Source organism: Dreissena polymorpha, chromosome 7 (assembly GCF_020536995.1).
Source record: "Dreissena polymorpha isolate Duluth1 chromosome 7, UMN_Dpol_1.0, whole genome shotgun sequence".
NCBI lineage: Eukaryota > Metazoa > Mollusca > Bivalvia > Myida > Dreissenidae > Dreissena > Dreissena polymorpha.
In genome coordinates this window covers 74910035-74916304 of record NC_068361.1, presented here as the reverse complement: position 1 = coordinate 74916304, position 6270 = coordinate 74910035, and the positions used below count along the sequence as shown (strand labels likewise).

The 6270-nt window shown below is 44.8% G+C and overlaps 1 protein-coding gene across 2 annotated transcripts in view; it reads left to right on the top strand.

Moving 5' to 3' along the window:
• The window catches only part of LOC127837041 (apical junction component 1 homolog), a 223371-nt gene that overhangs the window by 162173 nt on the left and 54928 nt on the right, over positions 1-6270 (top strand). The window lies entirely within an intron of this gene.

Genomic DNA, 6270 nt, shown 5'->3' with positions numbered 1-6270 from the left:
CAGAATTAAATATCTGGCTTATTTCGAATTTTTCGACACATGTTCTTCTGACCTTTTATTTTAATTTATATTCAAATATATGTTTGATAATTTTTTTGCACATTTTATATAAATTAATACATATTTGACAAAATCGTATAATCTCGCTTTAACGGTTCATTTTTAGTTGGTCGCGTTAGCGGCCGACTAAATTTACAGAGCATATTTTGCAAATCAGTACTGTATGTGCTTAGAAGCCTAAGCTACGGTAAGAACCGCAACTCACTCTGCTAGGGACGAATACCGCTGCCTGTCTGCAGCAGATGACAAATGATTCTGCTCTAGCAGTTACTGTATATACCAGCTTGTAAGACGACATTGGCCAGTCTAGTGTTTATCATTGAAATCTGTACATATTGGCTGCTTTCTGGGAAAATGGGGCTTAATGCACGTCAACTAAGATTAGCATGGGCACACTGATTAGCCTGGGCAATGCGCACAAGCTAATCAAGGACGACAACAGCGAACAACTTCAGTGCCTTCAGCGCTTTGATAAATTCCTGCAACGATATCTATTCATTCGACACACGAACACTAACTAAAAAGACGAATGTTTTGGTTATTGTAGGAAAATATGTACGAAAATCGTCGTCACAATCGGCTCGGGGCGCTAGTTTGTCTTTGCTGCATTTTATGAAATTCGTCTTTAATGTATACTTTTTCTTGCCTATTTTTTGCTATTGTAACATATTTTATCAATATACATGTATTACAATTTAACACATATACAAAATCGTATAATCTCGCTTTAATAAAAGAAGTTCTAGCAAAACAACTGAGAACACAAAGATTTAACACAAGTTTTGCCAGGCACAACACACGTACTAGTATTTACAAACAATAAGTCGCAAACATCGCATAATTTATAGTTTCCGCCCTGATGTCCGATTTTTACCCCGACAGATTATTTAAATAGAGGGCAATATACAGTTATATATGCAGACAATTATCAACAATACTTAATACCCCCAATACACCGACTCCGTTCGACGTAGGTTCTAAAAAATGTTACTTAACGGGCTCGAACTGTGTGAGAACGGAGTGATCGTAGTAGCAACGTGTTACGAACTTTGTGGACGCCCTGGAACGGGGTTGAACGGGAGAGGTGTTTTAGAACTTTGAGCCTACTCAAAATTTTCTTCCGATCATCCCGTTCTACAATTAAACGTAGTAACAACGTACTGGAAACGGAATGGACGTACTAAGAAAGGATAGGTCGTATTAAGGTCGAGTTAAGAACGTGCCAGAACGTAGTGCGATCGGACCGAAATTACCTGTACGATGCCACACAGATCGAGTCCGTTTCTGGTCCGTCCAATCCGTTCTCAGACAGACCGATCCCGTTCGCACTACGTCTCAAGTACGATCTTGTTTCGTGAAAATAAATAGAAACTAAAAGATAAGTTCTTACAACGTTTGCAACACGTTCTACGAGTTCTCAGTACGTTTTTAGTACGTTGTACTCGTTTAAAGGAGTTCGCAGTAGGTTCCAAGTACGTTGTACTCGTTTATTGCAGTTGTTACAACGTTCAAACCGTAAATACAATACGTTCAGACAATGTGCATAAAAAAGAAGTCGTTGTCTCAAAATTCATCATTTGTGATATTAAGTTGAAACATGGACAATCTTGGAGCTCTTAATTTTGTAAATGTTGGCTTCTTGCAATTTATGCTAGAAGCAGAGCAGCAATATACACGTGTACTGTTTTGTTTGGCCGAGAAAGAAGGCGGAGACGACACAGCACTTGTTGGGTGAGACGGAATTATTTCTTGGAGGCATTACAAATGTACGTCTGGTCGGCTCAAAGCGTGAATCATAAATGAGAACTGGCAGGAACGTAGTCGGTTTTATAATTGCCGTGCAGAAAATGGCTGCAATTACGTCCTAAACGTACTAAGAACTGGAAACGGTATAACAACGGTGACAAGAGGGAAATTGACCTGATCTGAACTGGATAGAGACGGACTGGCAACGGAGTAGGACGGGATAAGAACGAGCTGCACGTAGCGCGAACTGTGTATGAACGTCATTTAGTCATATTGCAGATTTTTTTCTGACCAAAACTACACGTTCAAGCAAGTTCACATCCCGTTCTGCATTTTCTTCAAAATGGGTCAAATTGTCTAAGAACGTGCTAGGTGTATGAGGCCCTTAAAGGAACCAATTGACAACAACATATTGACGATTTCCATAACGATTGTTACCGATTATGCAAGGAATCGAAAAACTCGACAGAGAGGGAAATGTACTCAAATCTATAGTGTCGTTTTTTATATATCAAATCCATTTTATTTGCAAGGTGCGTGAAGTTGGCTCGCCGTTCGACGTTCGACATTAGTTCAACATTCAAATTACCAAATGTCGAGCTGGCTCGGCATTCCAGCTCGACATTCAGTTCGGCATTCGCATATAATGTTGTATGCTTATTTTTGAATGTCGAGCTGGCTCGGCATTCCAGCTCGACATTCAGTTCGGCATTCGCATACAGTGTTATTTTCGAATGTCGAGCTGGCTCGGCATTCCAGCTCGGCATTCAGTTCGACATTCGGATATAGTGTTGTACAATTTTTTTTTGAATGTCGAGCTGGCTCGGCATTCCAGCTCGACATTCAGTTCGGCATTCGCAAATAGTGTTGTATGCTTATTTTTGAATGTCGAGCTGGCTCGGCATTCCAGCTCGACATTCAGTTCGACATTCGGAGATAATGTTGTTCAATAATTTTTGAATGTCGAGCTGGCTCGGCATTCCAGCTCGACATTCAGTTCGACATTCGGAGAAAGTGTTGTACAATAATTTTTGAATGACGAGTTGGCTCGGCATTTCAGCTCGACATTCAGTTCGACATTCGGATATAGTGATGTACAATAATTTTTTAATGACGAGCTGGCTCGGCATTCCAGCTCGACATTCAGTTCGACATTCGGAGAAAGTGTTGTACAATTTTTTTTGAATGACGAGCTGGCTCGGCATTCCAGCTCGACATTCAGTTCGGCATTCGCAAATAGTGTTGTATGCTTATTTTTGAATGTCGAGCTGGCTCGGCATTCAAGCTCGACATTCAGTTCGACATTAGGATATGGTGTTGTACAATAATTTTTGAATGTCGAGCTGGCTCGGCATTCCAGCTCGACATTCAGTTCTGCATTCGCAAATAGTGTTGCATGCTTATTTTCGAATGTCGAGCTGGCTCGGCATTCCAGCTCGACATTCAGTTCTGCATTCGCATATAGTGTTGTATGCTTATTTTCGAATGTCGAACTGGCTCGGCATTCCAGCACGACGTTCAGTTCGACATTCGGATATAGTGTTGTACAATAATTTTTGAATGTCGAGCTGGCTCGGCATTGCAGCTCGACATTCAGTTCTGCATTCGCAAATAGTGTTGCATGCTTTTTTTTGAATGACGAGCTGGCTCGGCATTCCAGCTCGACATTCAGCTCGGCATTCGCATATAGTGTTGTATGCTTATTTCCGAATGTCGAGCTGGCTCGGCATTCCAGCTCGACATTCAGTTCGACATTCGGATATAGTGTTGTAGAATAATTTTTGAATGTCGAGCTGGCTCGGCATTCCAGCTCGACATTCAGTTCGACATTCGGAGAAAGTGTTGTACAATTTTTTTTGAATGTCGAGCTGGCTCGGCATTCCAGCTCGACATTCAGTTCGGCATTCGCAAAGAGTGTTGTACAATAATTTTTGAATGACGAGCTGGCTCGGCATTCCAGCTCGACATTCAGTTCGACATTTGTATGCTTATTTTCGAATGTCGAGCTGGCTCGGCATTCCAGCTCGACATTCAGTTCGGCATTCGCATATAGTGTTGTATGCTTATTTTCGAATGTCGAGCTGGCTCGGCATTCCAGCTCGACATTCAGTTCGACATTCGGTTATAGTGTTGTACAATAATTTTTGAATGACGAGCTGGCTCGGCATTCCAGCTCGACATTCAGTTCGACATTCGGATATAGTGTTGTACAATAATTTTTGAATGACGAGCTGGCTCGGCATTCCAGCTCGACATTCAGTTCGACATTCGGAGATAGTGTTGTACAATGATTTTTGAATGTCGAGCTGGCTCGGCAATCCAGCTCGACATTCAGTTCGGCATTTGCAAATAGTGTTGTATGCTTATTTTTGAATGACGAGCTGGCTCGGCATTCCAGCTCGACATTCAGTTCGACATTCGGTTATAGTGTTGTATGCTTATTTTCGAATGTCGAGCTGGCTCGGCATTCCAGCTCGACATTCAGTTCGACATTCGTATATAGTGTTGTACAATTTTTTTTTTGAATGTCAAGCTGGCTCGGCATTCCAGCTCGACATTCAGCTCGACATTCGGATATAGTGTTGTACAATAATTTTTGAATGACGAGCTGGCTCGGCATTCCAGCTCGACATTCAGTTCGACATTCGCATATAGTGTTGTATGCTTATTTTCGAATGTCGAGCTGGCTCGGCATTCCAGCTCGACATTCAGTTCGGCATTCGCATACAGTGTTGTATGCTTATTTTCGAATGTCGAGCTGGCTCGGCATTCCAGCTCGACATTCAGTTCGACATTCGGAGATAATGTTGTTCAATAATTTTTAAATGACGAGCTGGCTCGGCATTCCAGCTCGACATTCAGTTCGACATTCGGAGAAAGTGTTGTACAATAATTTTTGAATGACGAGTTGGCTCGGCATTTCAGCTCGACATTCAGTTCGACATTCGGATATAGTGTTGTACAATAATTTTTGAATGACGAGCTGGCTCGGCATTCCAGCTCGACATTCAGTTCGACATTCGGAGAAAGTGTTGTACAATTTTTTTTTAATGACGAGCTTGCTCGGCATTCCAGCTCGACATTCAGTTCGGCATTCGCAAATAGTGTTGTATGCTTATTTTTGAAAGTCGAGCTGGCTCGGCATTCAAGCTCGACATTCAATTCGACATTCGGATATGGTGTTGTACAATAATTTTTGAATGTCGAGCTGGCTCGGCATTCCAGCTCAACATTCAGTTCTGCATTCGCAAATAGTGTTGCATGCTTATTTTCGAATGTCGAGCTGGCTCGGCATTCCAGCTCGACATTCAGTTCGGCATTCGCGTATAGTGTTGTATGCTTATTTTCGAATGTCGAACTAGCTCGGAATTCCAGCTCGACGTTCAGTTCGACATTCGGATATAGTGTTGTACAATAATTTTTAAATGGCGAGCTTACCGATGGACGACCAACCGAAGACCGATGGACGACCGACGGACGGGAGAGGGATAATCGATGGACGACCGACAGAAAAATTAGGGACGACCGATGGAAAACCGATTGGTGAGAGATGGACGACCGATGGACGACCGATGGACGGGAGAGGGATAACCGATGGACGACCGACAGAAAGATAAGGGACGACCGATGGACTACCAACGGACGGACAAGGGCAGACAATGGACGAGCGATGGACGGCCAACAGTTGGAGGAGGGACGACCGATGGACGACCGATGGACGACCGATGGACGGCCGATGGATGACCGATGGGCGACCGATGGACGACCGATGGACGAACCATTGATGACCAATGGACGACCGACGGACGACCGACGGACGACCGATGGTCGTCCCTGGTCCAACTGTTGGCCGTCCATCGGTCGTCCATTGTCTGCCCTTGTCCGTCCGTCAGTCGTCCATCTTTCGTCCCTTATCTTTCTGTCGGCTGTCCATCGGTTATTCCCTTCCCGTCCATCGGTCGCCCATCGGTCGTCCATCGGTCGCCCATCGGTCGTCCATCGGTCGTCCATTGGTCGTCCATCGGTCGTCCATCGGTCGTCCATCGGTCGTCCATCGGTCGTCCATCGGTCGTCCATCGGTCGTCCATCGGTCGTCCATCGGTCGTCCATCGGTCGTCCATCGGTCGTCCATCGGTCGTCCATCGGTCGTCCATCGGTCGTCCATCGGTCGTCCATAGTCCAACTGTTGGCCGTCCATCGGTCGTCCCTCGTCCAACTGTTGGCCGTCCATTATCTGCCCTTGTCCGTCCATTGGTCGTCCATCGGTCGTCCCTTATCTTTCTGTCGGTCGTCCATCGGCTATCCCTCTCCCGTCCATCGGTCGCCAATCGGTCGGCCATCGGTCGTCCCTTATCTTTCTGTCAGTCGTCCATCGGCCGTCCATCGGTCGTCCATCGGTCGTCCCTTATCATTCTGACAGTCGTTTATCGGTCGTCCATCGGCCGTCCATCGGTCGTCCATCGG